The 15,999-nt window shown below is 38.1% G+C and overlaps 1 protein-coding gene across 1 annotated transcript in view; it reads right to left on the reverse strand.

The window, feature by feature from the left end:
* Positions 1-15,999, reverse strand: part of tshz1 (teashirt zinc finger homeobox 1) — a 67,358-nt gene that overhangs the window by 5,657 nt on the left and 45,702 nt on the right. The window lies entirely within an intron of this gene.

A 15,999-nucleotide genomic window follows, 5' to 3' on the forward strand; every position in this document is an offset into this window, starting at 1 on the left:
AAAAAATAAAAAATAAAAATAATAATAAAAAGTATTCCGGTTATTCAGTATAATGCTGCTTTAGTCCAGTTAAGGAGTGGCAGGAAGAGACGATACACTTTAGAATCTTGCTAATGAATATTCATACATGCAAACATATATCACCTCTGATAGGCTAACAGCACTACGAAACAGACAAGAGTTAGAAACATTAGTCTTTACATGTGTAACATGCCTTGCTAAGTGCATGTCGTCCAGCCACTGAGCTAGTCTTAGAGTCTCTGTAAAACGCCAAATCCACCGGAGATCCTATTTAAACCTATAGTTACTCACACACAGAGGTGGGTAGTCCAGGTCCAGAAAGTAAAAATCCACCCCAGATGTTCCAAAACATACCCCTACCTATCTCAATTGTACTTGGCTGGTGGTGTTCCAAATTCTAGATAAATTCTAACCATTTGTTTTTTATTACTGGGTAAAGCTGATGGGTAACACTGATGTGTTATTCGCACAAATAACACATGAATGAACTGCATGCTGCTAAATACCTAGCGCTGTTAGTTATCTCCTATCTGACGAGACGGCGCATCGCTGCCATGAATACTAATGATTCACGGGTTGACACAGGTAGACACGGTGCTTTTCCTGATCGACTCGTTTTTTTGTACTTTTCAGAATATTTTCTTTTACTAGCTGCTGCAGAAAATGAGGAAGAGGTTGAGGAAGAGTTTCATGTTTTATGTGCAGCAGCATCATAAAAACGAGAAAAAGATGATTTTAGAGGAAAGAGACCTTAATAAAAGTCTCATTTTAAGATCCTCACCTATAAAATGAGGAGCTATCTTATGGCGACGGTTAATTTGGTTAATTAATTTACCTTTATTTTAAGTTTGTCTACTGTATGACTGCAGACAAAGGAAGTACACCACCTCTCTCACTCTCTCTCTCTCTCTCTCTTTTTCTCTCACTCTCTCTTTCTCGTAGTTAGAGGGCACAGGCTGCGAGTGACTTTGATCCAGTTTCTCCTGCCACTGTGCCACTCAAGTCAGGCTCTTCTGGGTAGGAGATTGCATCTGAGTTATTGCCAGAGATGCGGCGCTGCGCTCAGCTCACCCCGGCGCAGTTTGGCAGCAGCGGCAGAAGTTCTTGCAGTGTGTCGCGCTGAAGCACGAGTGGAAATGACATGTCATGTTGTCACGGTCCATGTCGTACTAAATCTCAGGGAGTCCACTGTGTGTGCTGCCCCTACTGTGTGTGAGCGGATGGGCGAGTGTGTGCAACGGAGAGAGAGAGAGAGAGAGAGAGGGAGAGAGAGAGAATAAGAGAGAGAGAGAGAGAGAGAGAGAGAGAGAATGATGTAAACCCTGGCCTGCTGCTCTACCTGCAGCTCTTGAATATCTTATAAATAAAACAAAACCGGTACCACTTAAAAATAATAATCACTTTATAAAGTGATTCTAAATAGTTTATAAAAGAGTTCATTACCCTGCAAAAAATCCACTGGCAAAAACTAGACAAAATATATGCAAATTAAGACAAATATATGTATATTAAGCAAAAAAATCTGCCAATGGGGTAAGCAAAAATTTTCTTAGTAAGATTTCTTACAAAAAGCAACGGCAAAGTCTCAAAATGAGTGAAGAAACACCTAAATCAAGCAAAAAAGCAAACACGTTTTTGGACACGAGAATCAGAATAACTTGATTGCTGCTTGATTGTGTTTATTTTGAGTTCAAATGACTTAAAATAAGGTACGAATTCTAAGTAAGAATGATTAAGATAATAATCCCTAAAATAAGCAAAATAATCTAACACTTCCACACAATGCTTAGTAAGACAAAAAGTCTTATCAGAGAAGAAAATAAAATTTATTGCCTTAAATGTAGAAATTTTCACTTGCTAAGATTTAGTTATTTGCAGTGTAATAGTTATAAAGTTATAAGTTTTTAACATATCTAAAAAATAATAATAAAATAATATAGAAAGTCTAAAGTTTAGTTTAGTCATTTAATATGTTACTATAGTTAAATGAATAAAGTTATTAGCAGAAGTTAAGTGAATGATGACTGATAAAAAAGACCTAAAGTAAAGTAAGATAAGCATCTAATAGTAAGATCTGAGGTTTAACAGTATAAATGAATAGGAAAATCACTATTTGGTGCATGGAAGGCCACTGCTTATTAATGGGTTATAACATAATTAACAACCATTAACAAACTCTTTTATAAACTATTTATAAACTATTTATAAACCCTTTATAAAGAAGCCATCTTTCAAAGTGGTACCAAAAAATCTCTAAAAATGTACATACAAATTAATGTGCATACAAACCAAAAATATAGTTAGTGTTTTACAAAAAAACTGCATTAATGTTTTTGTTGTTCAAAACAAAGTTGTGTCACTTCTTCACATTGTGTCCAAATTTCAATGTAATTAGACACATACAAATATTTTAAAAAATAAACTAAATGTGTTAACGTAAATCTTTTTTTTTACATGATATTATACATCTTTTGTGGTATAATAGAGATGTAGCGTGCTCAAATGATGTCTTATGACACATCTTAATCATAAAAAAACATAAAATTACCTTCTTTATGGGACCAAAAGTGGTTATTTTCTATGGTTTCTTCACCTTCATCATCTTCATCGTTTTAAGGGTTTAGTTGATTAAACTTCTAAAATCTACACAGAACTCTCACATCACTAAGGGGAGAAATATTTGCTATTAACAGCTTTTTATTAATTGTTACTATTTTTAGTATTATTTTTTTAGTTTTTTTTATTGGCCTGTTCATGACGAAATTTGGTGAAGCCTTTATAACTGGTGTAAAAAGCAAATGAACATTTTGAGAGTGTGAAAGCGTGAAAGTCTTTACATAGTTTAAGTTATAAACTTTGGGGACTCATTTCCTTTCTTGAAAATTATTCGACAATAAAGCGACTTTGCTTTAAACACAGCAGGGTTTATGCTACTTCTCTACTCTTCTTTATATTTTGTCTATTTTATTACATCTTATATTTATCTTATTTTAACTATTTCTTTTTTATGTGTAAACTGGCCTGTGAGAATACAATTTCGTACCACCTCATGTACCCCATGTGATGTGAACGACAATAAAATCTCCTTGAATCCTTGAGAATTAGTGAATTAGTGAGTTTGTAAAAGCTGTACAGTCTATATCTATGAGTCCACAGAGCGAACACTTGCCAAGAAATTGTGCATTTTATTCTTTATTCTTTCTCTTTTTCCTCTCTTTCTCTTTACCTACATCTGAATTAGATATACTGTCAGCTGGAGCCGAATCGGAGCGAAACAATAGCGGCGTTCTGAGACGTACGGTTTCATGTTCGAGACACAAAAACGCTGGTTGTGTGTTTTATACAGAGTCGGAGCGATGACAGAAAACAGAATAATAGCACAGTGTCGCGCGACGACGCAGCCGCGAGACAAAGAGAGCAAACGCGCGAGAGAGAGAGAGCGAGAGAGAGAGAGAGAGAGAGAGGTTCACTACTTGTTTAATTTGCTTAATGAAAAGTGAATAAAGGGCCATGAGACCAAGTTCTTAATGAGGAGTGGTTGGATTAAATTCCTGTTTCATCAGCTGCTTTCGATCTGCGGCGGGAGATAAATAAAATGAGCAACTCTGTTACTGAAACACATCAAAGCGCCTCCGCCTAATACGTTCCTCTGTGTGTGTGTGTGTGTAATGTGTGTCTGTGTGTGTGTGTGTGTGTGTGTGTAATGTGTGTGTGTGTGTGTGTGTTTTTAATGTGTCCAGCTATGAGAAAACATCCTATTCTCCCTGGGGTTGTGTTGTGGATGGAAGGAAGTGTGTGTATGTTTGTAATGTGTGTGTGTCTAACATGTGTGTGTGTGTGTGTTTGTGTATATAATGTGTTTATAATGTGTGTATGTCTGTGTGTATATATAAAGATTGTGTGTGTGTTTATAATGTGTCCAGCAATGAGAAAGGCCTCCCATCCTCTCTAGTGTTGCGTTGTGGATGGAGGTAAAAGTGTGCGTGTGTGTGTGTATATATCTATAAAAAGTGTGTGTGTGTGTGTCTGTGTAAGTATATAATGTGTGTAACATGTGTGCGTGTGTGTGTGTGAGTGTGTAATGTGTCCAGCTATGAAAAAGGCCTTCTCTTCTCTCGAGTGTTGTGTTGTGGTGGAGGAAAGTGTACGTGTGTGTGTGTGAGTCTGTGTTTGTGTATATAATGTGTGTGTGTAAGGTGTCCATATACGAGAAAGCATCCTATTCTCCCTGGGGTTGTGTTGTGCATGGAGGTAAAAGTGTGTGTGTGTGTACATGTGTGTGTATATATACTGTGTGTGTATATACTGTGTATGTATATAATGTGTGTAACGTGTGTGTTTATAACGTGTACAGCTATGAAAAAGGCCTCCCATTCTCTCTACTGTTGTGGTATGTGTATGTGTGTTTGTGTATATAATGTGTGTGTGTGTGTGTGTGTATACGTATATATATATATATATATATATATATATATATATATATATATATATATATATATATATATATATATATATATAAAGTGTGTGTGTGTGTGTGTATTTATATGTGTCCATCTATGAGAAAGCATCCTATTCTCCCTGGTGTTGTGTTGTGGATGGAGGTGAAAGTGTGAGTGTATACAAAATGTGTGTATGTGTGTGTGTGCGTGTGTGTGTGTGTGTGTGTGTGTGTGTTAGGGGGGGGGGGGGGGGGGGGGTTTGTATCTTCTCAGCCATTTTGCAGACGGCACACGGCTGAATCTGACTCTCCAGCAGTAGCAGCAGCAGCAGCAGCAGCCGGTAGTTGTAGTAGTTTGAAGGCGATAGGAAGAGACAGAGGAGGAAAAGAGGGAGCAGAGGAGGAGATGAACAGAGCAGAGAGAGAGAGAGATGGAGGGAGAGGGAGGGAGGGAAGGAGTGAGGAGAAGAGAATGAGACAGACAGTGTTGAGAGTTGAGAGTTGCTCCTCGATGTCGGTTGAGCCACCAGCAGCTATCTGTCCTAGATGCCAGCATCCGTCTCGGGCGCTCCAAGCAGATGTGCTGTCAGCTTCAAACAGCGTGCTGCTGAGCGTACTGTAATCAGACCGGACACAATACCTGATGTTTGTTAGGTGCCATTTATGGCTGCATGAGAGAAGATGGGGCTGGGGGGGCTCCGAGGGGGGAGCGAGAGGCAGGAGCAGCTGCCACTGACTGATGTGAGTGTACATCTGTGTGTGTGTGTGTGTGTGTGTGTAAGAGAGAGAGAGAGAGAGCGCAAGTGCGTGTTTAAGTGTGTGTGTGTATATGTGTGTGTACTGCGTGTGTATGAACTTCTGCTTCCCCTTTTCTACTTTTATTCATCTTTATCAAAATATACAAAAATAAATAAATACATCACCTTGTCAATTAATCCTTTCAGACCTGAATTATGTTCCAGTGATGCAGAAATTGATCGTAATTCAGTTTATTGTACGATTAAAAACCCAAAATCAGTGTCTCAGCAAATTAGAATATCATATAAGACCAATCAGCACTTTTATGACTGTGGTCAGTGTGGGCAGTGTGCTAAATACTGCTGGAAAATGAAATCCGCATCTCCATAAAAGTTGTTTTCAGCAGAGGAAAGCTGTAAGTAAGATATGAAGTGCTGAACGGGAAAAAAACACACGGTCCAAGCTGTTTAAGGATGTGAGATGTGGATTTCATTTTCCAGCAGTATTTGTATATTTAGCACACTGCCCACACTGCCAAAAGTACCAATTGATCTTAAATAATGATTTACGTTTTTTAATGAGACTATTTTATTATTTTTTTCTTATTATTAAGAGTTTATCCTGAGTTTATGCAACTTTTGTTGAAGCAACTGTCTTAACTGTCTAGATTCTGGAACAACGTTGTGAGAATTTGATTGCAATAAATGAGAAGAGCATCACTGGATGGAGCACCATCATTCCAGAGCATACCAGAGATGCTCTGGTGCAATAGGGACTTTATACCTCACTATATAACACCTGGCATGCATAAAGCATGAAGCTGAAATGTTTATGCCTATGTTTATGTTTATCTGCTGCAAAGAAAATTATTCTATTGCAAATAATATATAATATAAAATATTAATTCTTAACAGGGAGTAGACAAGCTGTGTTCATGTATGCATGAATTTGCACATCTGTCAGCAGTACAGCATTACAGTACATGTACACACACAAATAAACATGCTGCAGTGCTCAAAACTTTCGTAAATACATGTGCTGTTAAGATATGAACGTGCCAAAGTCAGAGCTCACCCGGCTCTTAAAAGGAGGAATGACAACTGGAAGACTGATTGGTTTATTTCACGATATTTCACATTACATTTGGTACTTTTGCATGTATTTTTGAGCCCTCGCAATACCGAATACACACTGTTATGCTCTAAATCCATTATGCAATGCATAAATTGACCACTTTTAAGGCTATAGAGTGCTAAAATAGAGACCTGCATGGGAAAATCCTCATTTAAATTGCTGCGTAGTCCAAGCCTAGGCTTAATCCCTGTCTGATAATCCATCCTCTTGTGTATAAACTGTGTTTTTAAACAATGTCAGCATACAGAAAGTCATTTTCTAGATTAGTACTGTATATTAACGTATTCTCCAACACACACACACACAAGCGGCTCTTGATACTCGGCCTTAAACTCCTCTCAATCCATCAAAACCCGTGGAGAAATCAAGCAGGCGGCGTTAAAACCAACAGGACTCATTGAAATAAACATTACGAGCTGTCAAATAACTCACTTATCTGAAACTGTTGTGAAAAGGAATATATATATATTTATATATATATATATTTATTTATACGACGGTTGTTGGCTGCGAGAAACCGACTGTAAGGGCCTCGGCTAATTCCCTCAAGTCGATGCGGCACTTTACGACAGCTTATCACATTAAAAACAACAAGAAAAGAGAGAACTTTCTTCTTCACTATAATTACACGGAGAGCAAGTGTGTGAAAGAGAGAGAGAGAAAACAGAGAGAGAGAGAGGGAGAAAAGAGAGGCGTTTGAGAGAAGATGGGCAGAACCTGACACTAAAACGAACATTTCTCTTCAGCCTTTGACGCCACGTGGCGTGTGACAGGCACGCGTGTTGGCGTGTCACCGTCCGCGCATCATTTTTCTTCCCTCTCTCTCTCTTTCTCTCTATCTATATCGTTCCCTCTCTCTCTCGCTCTCTCTCTCTCTCACTTTCTCTCTTTCTCTCCTCCATCTGCGTCAAGCAAGGAGCCGCCAGACGATCGCGAATGGCGCTCGCACTTAATAACCCAATCAGAAATTTGACTGCTGACATCTTTCATTGAGCCTCTCTGCTTTTTAAGCGTCACGCCGAACAAAGAGAGAGGGATTAAGAGGAGAAGAGGGGGGGGGAGGTTGTTGTGTTTGTCAGTCATGAAATATAAAAAAAATATATATAAAAAAAAATAAGCCCACATTGTACTGTCAAAGAAATGGGGGGGGGAGGGGGGAGGGGGGCAGAGACGGGGGGTGGTTGGTTGGGGGGAAGGACGGAGAAGTTTTCAAGAATACATACAATTAGAAGAATCAATAGTGACTAAAAAAAGAAAGATGCTTTGATGGAGGAAGAGAGGAAGAGAGAAGTGAAGTATGATTCTCGGATACGGCGCGGCGCCGCGAGCTGAAATGATGCTGGGACGGCTTTAATGAAGTGGCGTAGTAGTGAAACTGCTGCCTGTGTGTGTATTGTGTGTGTGTGTGTGTGTGTGTGTGTGGACAATAGTAGATCTGCACAATAGATCATTTTTGCTAACTGTTGTAAACTGCGATACGCAAACAAGCCTCAAAAACAAACAAACAAAAAAGTTGTGTTGTGAGCAGTTCTTAACCAATCACAGCTCTAGTTTTGTCTCTGTGGATTTTTAGTGATAAAAGTTCCAATAAAAGTCAACTGCTGTGCAAAACGTAGGTTTAAATGCACTGTAATTGCAATACGCTCTGATATATCTATAATAATATTAATAATACTAATAATAATGTTGTGTCTGTTATGGCCCTAAAATAACATCACGGTAATATTTCGTGGTATTTTCGCGATAATGATACTTATATTATATGGCACACCCTTAATAACTGAGATATTAAAAAATACAAGAATTTTATCAGATTTTCTAACAGTAAAAGTCAATGATCCAGAATGATCAGTCATGATACTAATACTAGTAATAATAATGCACTCCAAATATCTCCATATATCCAGGATGAAAGTAAATTAAATGAAAAAATAAAAGAAACAACTTGAAAATGATGAGTTTCTTTGATTTTACCAAATTGAAAACCTCTGGAATATAATCAAGAGGAAGATGGATGATCACAAACCATCAAACCACCAAACTGAACTGCTTAAAGTTATCCAAAAGCAGTGTGTAAGACTGGTGGAGGAGGAGAACATGATGCCAAAAAAGATGCATGAAAAAAAAAAAAAACTGTGATTAAAAACCAACCAGGGTTATTCCACCAAATATTGAATTGACTCTTAAAGTGTTATAACACATCAAATAAGGAGATTCTGGGTCGATGACTGATACCAATTTACAGTAAATTTTTACTATAAAAAATAAGGAGTTAAAAGTAGAGAGTAGGGGTGAATTTGATTTTAAATATGGGAATTCTGGGATGATTTAACATGCATTTTCTATGATTAAACATGCATAAAGTGTTAAAATTGACACATCATTCCAATACGCACCAATATATGAATTCTGGGTCGATGTCCAGAGATTTTATTTGGGACTTTAATTTGTCCTATGATTTACAAAGAGTAGAAAGAGTAGAAATATGCAGAAATATAGGTCAAATTGTGGGTCGAATTCAGATACAGACCACTAGAAATATATATATACACTAGTACTAGACCACCTGTATAAATAAGTAAATGAATAAAATATATATGATTAAATGTGAGATTCCTGTAAAAGAATAAGGGTTTGTGTCGCTGTCTGAATCAGTATCTCTAACAACAACAACACAGAGGCCTTCAGCGTGTGTGTGTGTGTGTGTGTGTGTGTGTGTGTGTGTGTCTGGCGCAAAAGGAGAGCGAGGCCATCTGTGTCCAGAGCGGAGCTGTCACTGCGGCTGCCGAGACCTCACTGAGTTTAGACAGGTGACACAGCAACGGGACATGAGCAGGACATGAGCAGGTCACACACACACACACACACACACACACACCCAAGCACAGTTCTCATTGTCAAAACCAACAAAGATCAGCTGCAGAAAATGTATAAATAATAAAATAAAAAATAAAAAAAATAAAAATATATATATATATATATATATATATATATATATATGCCCTGGAAACATCATATCCAACACTCACACAAACACAAATACACACCCACCAAAAAATGTGGTGTAAAATGAATCATTTTCAAAATATATATTAGGATATTTTAAATTCAATCATAGCATCCAATCATTCAATCACACATTTATATATCCATATATATAGTACCAATACACCAAATAAAAATGTTTTACCAGTGTTCTCTAGTGAGTAACTGTCTCCAGACACAGCAGTAGGGGGCGCTAGTACTTTCAGAAGTGTGTTTATAAACACATATATATATATATATATATATATATATATGTGTTGGTTTGAAGAGACATGTCTGTCATCTGCTGCTGTTGATCCACTGTGTTTTATTATCAAGTCTAAAGTCAGTGCAGTTTTGTTTTCCACAAAATCTTACAGCACTTCATCTTTATACTTCTCTCTCTTTTATAGAGATTCGGATTTTATTTTCCAGCAGGATTTTGCCACACTGCCCACATTGTACCACTTGCACAAAAGTACCAATTGGTCTTGGTATACATTCATCTAATTTTCTATTTTCTAAGACACTGATTTTTGGGTTTTCATTGGCTGTAAGCTTCATAATCATCACCAATAATAGAAATAAAGTCAATTGAACTGAATTATTAAAATAAAGTAACTTTTCAATGGTATTACATTTGTTTGAAATGTTGGGTATAATTTGACATACACTCAAATGGAATTGAGATTGTGAATTGGTTGCTGAAACTACAAAACAGCCAAAAACAGCTAAAAACTGCAGTGATAAGAATTTTACCTACTAAAGGTTTACTTCACTGTCCTATTTTAGAGATTAGCCTTTTATACATTAGCCTCGTAGCATCCTCACCAACTTCAAGACATCAAACACTTCTTACTTATAGTTTTTTTTATGATGTTCATCGCCACGTTCACACGACACGACAGCGGTGCCAACTTGACTTTTGGCCAAATCATTCCTTTAACATATGTTCATATGGAGCTCCTCGGGTGAGGACGGCGGTGATTTTCGGCGTGTCGTTTTTTTTTCGCTCAGCTCAGAATTGAAGAAGTGAAGAAGACAGATGCGAAGAGGCGAAGAGAGGGAGCGCAGATGGACGACTAGCCCATCGCCTAGAGAGTGTCTCCTACCAGGATACCTACCGCTATCTCCCGCACCCTTCCATCCCTCCTTCCTTCCCTCCACTCCTTATTTATTTATTTTATTTATGAGGAGAGGGGGGCAATCACAGCAGTCATTTGCAGTACTAATGTCCAATTCTGCCTCCTCTCCGTCGGCTGATTTAGCCGGTCACAGTGGTTTTGGAGTGGCCAGCGGAGAGCCGCGCTGTTTAGCCGACATTTTAATGGGAAAACTGGCAAGTCTTATTTGGCTGGCCGATGCGGTTTGTCACCGGGTCTCCATTACATGCCACTCAGCCCTGATGCCTTTGGACAGGCCTGATCAAACCATGTCATTTGACCTACGCGGCCTGCTGAAGTGGCGGACAGAGATGGTGTGGAGGAGGTGGGTGTGTGGGGCGGAGGAGGAGGAAGAACGAGGGAGGGAAAGAGAGAGAGAAAGAACGATAGAGAAAAAAGGGGGAAGGCCGGGACACTGAAGGCTGTAAATAAAATGACATTATTATTTCCTCTGTCCTATCATGTAGAAAAGCCAATTATGGTAATGCACAGCATGTCAGTGGGAACGCAGCAATCTCTCTCTCTCTCTCTCTCTCTCTCTCTCTCTCTCTTTCTCTCTCTTTCCCTCGTTTCTTCCCCCTCCGTCTTTTTTCTCTTTTCCAGGCCGGTTGGATGCTGGCTGTCTGCTCCACTCTGCTCATGCAGGCCTGCAGTGTTCCACTAGGTCTGCTGGAGAAGTGATCAGCAGCTTTAGCATCAGCTTTAGCATCAGCTTTAGCATCAGCTTTATTAGCTTTAGGCTTTAAGCTTTAGGCTTTAGATGCTCATCCTGACACTAGTAGGGATCTAGAGTATAAGTATGATAGTATGGAAGCATATCAATGTATTTGTAAAAAAAAAAAAAAAAAATATATATATATATATATATATATATATATATATATATATATATATATATAATAAAGCGATATACGCAGCTGCACTACTGTTTATTTCCTCCATTAAAGCTCTAATTTAAGCTCAACTCAATTCGAACCACATAAGAAGTGTGCTGGCAACTTTAATGGAGATGCGGATTTCATTTTCCAGCAGCACTTGGCACACTGCCCACCCTGTCAAAAGCACCAAATGGTCTTATATGCTGTTCTAAATTGTCTGAGACACAGATTTTTTTGGGTTTTTTATTGGCTATATAAAAGAACAATAAAAGAAATAAATGCTCAAAAATAGGTCTGCTGGAGAGGTGATCGATATGTTTTAGGGTTTAGACGCTCATCCTGACACTAGTAGGGATTTAGAGTATAAGTATGATAGTATGGGAGTACGTATCGATGTATTTGTAGTTGCCATATTAACTAGGGATGTCCCCGATCCGATCATGTGATCACATCATGAAAAATGTGATATATGCAGCTATGCTACAGTTTATGTCCTCCATTAAAGCTCTAATTTAAACTCAGTAACTAACTGAAAAAAATATATATATTCTTATTTTCAACAAATGCACATTTATTTATAACTGTTGAAGAGGAAGAGATCCAAGTGCTGGTTGGAAGTGGAGTAAAAGAAACTAACCCTCCCCATCAGGAGGGGGAGCCTGAGAGCAAATATCAGTTTGTATTTCTTGCAACATGCCTTAAGTATCATGAAAATATATAATGTATGACGAAATAAGCAATTTCGTAAGTGCCTTTGTATTATGTCCAGAGTATTAAAAAAAAAGTTGAATTGATGTAAATTTTACTTTAATCTATATATTGTTGTTTTTTGTTGTTTAATATTTAGTGCAGTTTTCTCAGAATCCAGAGTCCCAGAGTCCCATGGTGGCTGTACTTTATTGGTTTGAATTATGTAGGACATTAAAATATTTTGATTTTAAAAGTCTAATGTCTGCTCCAAATAATAAAAAGATAGTTTAACTGTAAAATGGTGTAATAAAAGTATTATTATGCTAGTATATTATCACTGTGGCACACTGTATTAAAGCTCCTCTGGGAGCCCAGAAGCAGGAAAAAAGCTTTTTCTATAGTGGTGCTTTAAAATGACAATATTATCGATTATCGCAATAATTTCTGGGACAATATATCGTCCACAGAAGTCAGACTCTTCTTCTTCTCCTTTAGCGCTTCACTGTCTCTCGGGTATTTAACTCAGTGTAGTCAGACTCTGGATTCCGGCCTTGTGTTGGGTTATAGAAGTCGTGTCACTTTCTTACGCCGCTTTAAACGCTTTCGCCTTTGTAAGCAGTTTTTCCCCCTCCCGCCCCCCGACTCATAGCACCGTGTGAATGGTGATTAATGATTATAGCCTCCATTCTGAGCCGCGGTCACTGATGAATGAACCAGCGTGGAGGAGTAACGAGCTCGCTATAGGGACGGACAGATTCCTGATTCCTCACCTCCCCTCCTCCTGCCTCTGGCCCAACGTGAACCTCGGCGAGGAGAAAGCCCTCGCATTTTTCACCGTCCCTCGCTCTGAGGAGCGTCTTTGTCGTCTGTCGGTGGGCTTTTTCTGGCGCTTTTCTTCCCGAGACACATCTAACTTTATTACAGACTAAACAAAAGGAGGCTTTGAAGTGAAGTGCGGACGGGCGTTTTCCTCAGGACCTCAGGACCTCAGGACCCGGCCCACCTCTCTCCTCTCCTCTCCTCCTCGCTCTGTGGACCTCTGTAGCTCTGTGCTTCTTTATTAGCTTAGCATAGACCCGGCTACGACTTCAAACGACTTTCAAAATGTCTAAAAAGTACAATCTGTAAGAACTATTAATTTGCTGTTTTGGAGCTTCAGCAAATAAAATGATTGAAATTTGGCTTGAATTGCTCAAAAAATTTGTTTGCTAGCTACTCCCCCTGTGTGGACATTAGCTTAGCATAGATGTGTCCCTGAATTTGTGATGATTCTGAAGCAATATGCTCAAAATCCAAATGCTTAAAAATCAAATCAATAAAAACTAATACAGTGCTGTTCTGGAACATCAGCTGAAATGCTGTTTGCTAGCATTAGCTTAGCATAGATGCATCCATAAATCTGTGACGATTCTGAAGCATGCTCCTCAAAATGCTTTAAAAATAAAATCAGTAAAAAAACGAATACATTGCTGTTCTGGAACTTCAGCAATATTCAGCTAAATAAAAAACTTGAAATGCTTAAACGTTTGTTTGCTAGCATTTTCTGCGTTGACATTAGCTTAGCATAGATGTTTCCAAATATTTGTGCCACTATGCTCTTTGAAATGCATTAAAATAAAATGTTTGAAATGTTTGAAATGCTGTCTGCTAGCATTTCCTGTGCTGACATTAGCTTAGCATAGACGTGTCTAAATATTTGCGACAATTCTGAAGCATGCTCTTCAAAATGATTTGAAATCAAATCATTAAACACTAATAAATTGCTGTACTGAAACTTCAGATAAATGAAATGTTTGAAATGCCTAAAATGCAGTCTGCTAGCATTTCTTATGTAGAAACAGACCTCTGTGGCTGTAGCAACTTAGCATACTTAGCAACTGTCCACAGTTTTAAGACAACTTGCTTTAAAATTAAATCAGTAAAATATTTATTTTCTGTTCTGGACCTTCAGCTAATTGTGAGACACTTCAAGACCATCTTGTTGATCGATTTTCTGCAAAAAATGCTGTTTACTCGCACTTCCTGTGCAGACACCGACCTCTGTAGCTGTATTAGCTTAGCATCATGGCTTTAAAAATAAAATAAAATAAAATAGTAAAATACATGTATGCGGCTACTGAAAACTTGATTACATTTCTGCTGAAATGCTGTTTACTAGCATTTTCTCTGTTGACACTGACCTCTGTAGCTCTGTAGCTGTAGTAGCTTAGCATAGATCTCTATAACCCTAATCCTGACCACTATTTCTTACTTACTAATTCTAAAGCATTTTCTTTTTGAAAAGCTTTAAAGATTAAATCATTACAATTGAATTAGCTGTGATTGTGTCAGCTAATTTAGGAAAACTGTGTTAAATACATTTCTAGACGTACTAAAAATAGATTAAATAAATATATTTCCAAAAAAAAATCATAAATACTCCCACCATAGGCTGTTTTAACCTTTTAAACTCACCTTCCAGACAAACACGACTACTCTACTGTACACACACACACACACACACACACACACACACATGCCCATACTTGATGCAGAGTGCGGCCTACTTTGTCATTTAATTTTTTAAAAACCCTAAGGTCGTATAACACACTTTCCCTGTCATTTGCAAGTACATTAACTCGGTGGCCACGCGACAGCCAAATTATGCTAATGGGCTGCTAAAATGGGTCATATAGACAGTGCGGTTCACATGAGCCTCCTGACAATGGGGAGGGGAGACCAAAGGGGAGGTGGCAGGCGGCTGTGGCAGCGGCAGTGGCAGCGGCAGTGGTAGTGGCGGCAGTACTGGCATTAGTGTTGTCTGCGGCGGCGTCTGCGATGTCTGCGACGTTAGCGGCGTATGCTAACCACAAAAAGCCCCTGCACCCTGTCCTCCTGCCAACACTGCTAAAGCAGCAGCACCAGCAAAACACTTAGTGAATAATGAAAGAGCTCGATTAACGGATTATTAACAGCCATTTACGTCTCTGAGGTACTGCAGAGGCTACTGAAGGGGGATTGGTTGAGCTTTCTCCTTTTTTTCCTCCCTCTTTCTTCACGTAGCATGTAGCGTAGCTTGCGCAGGCCATGCAGGAGCGAGTTATGTTTAAACGCGAGTGATGTTAAAAAAAACAGGTACATGAAAAAGAACAAGATGCAAAGATGCAAGTAGTAGATGCAAAAAATAATCATCACATGATCTGTGCTAGTAGTGTAAAAAAATAAAGCTATATATATATATATATATATATATATATATATATATATATATATATATATATATATATATACAGCTCTGGAAAAAAATAAGAGAGCACTTCATTTTCTGAATTAGTTTCTCTGATTTTGCTATTTATAGGTTTATGTTTGAGTGAAATGAGCATTGTTGTTTTATTCTATAAACTACAGACAACATTTCTCCCAAATTCCAGACTAAACTATTGTCATTCACAGCATTTATTTGCAAAAATAAATGAGAAATGGCTGAAATAACAAAAAAAGATGTTAAGAAAGAGTTTAGAAATCTATATTTGGTGGAATAACCCTGTTTGTTTTTTAATCGCAGTTGTTTTCATGCATCTTGGCATCATGTTCTCCTCCACCAGTCTTACACACTGCTTTTGTGATCATCCATCTTCCTCTTGGTTATTTTTTAGAGGTTTTCAATTTGGTGAAGTTAAATCAAAGTAACAGTAACAGATTTTTTATTTTATTAGTTTAGATGAGAAGATTGGTGTCAGGCAGTAGATAAGAGTGGTGTACTCTGACATTAGATCCCATGTCTGTAAAATGGGATTTATGATCAAATTATCGCAATATATTACCTAAATCGCTTACGGTTTCACAGTATATTGCAATATATTAATTTGGGACCACTGTACCGTGATACATTTCGTACTGCCAATAAACACATAGCCCTACTCTTTGCCAATGG

The sequence above is a fragment of the Astyanax mexicanus genome, chromosome 3, assembly GCF_023375975.1.
Source record: "Astyanax mexicanus isolate ESR-SI-001 chromosome 3, AstMex3_surface, whole genome shotgun sequence".
In the NCBI taxonomy this organism is placed as follows: Eukaryota; Metazoa; Chordata; class Actinopteri; order Characiformes; family Acestrorhamphidae; genus Astyanax; species Astyanax mexicanus.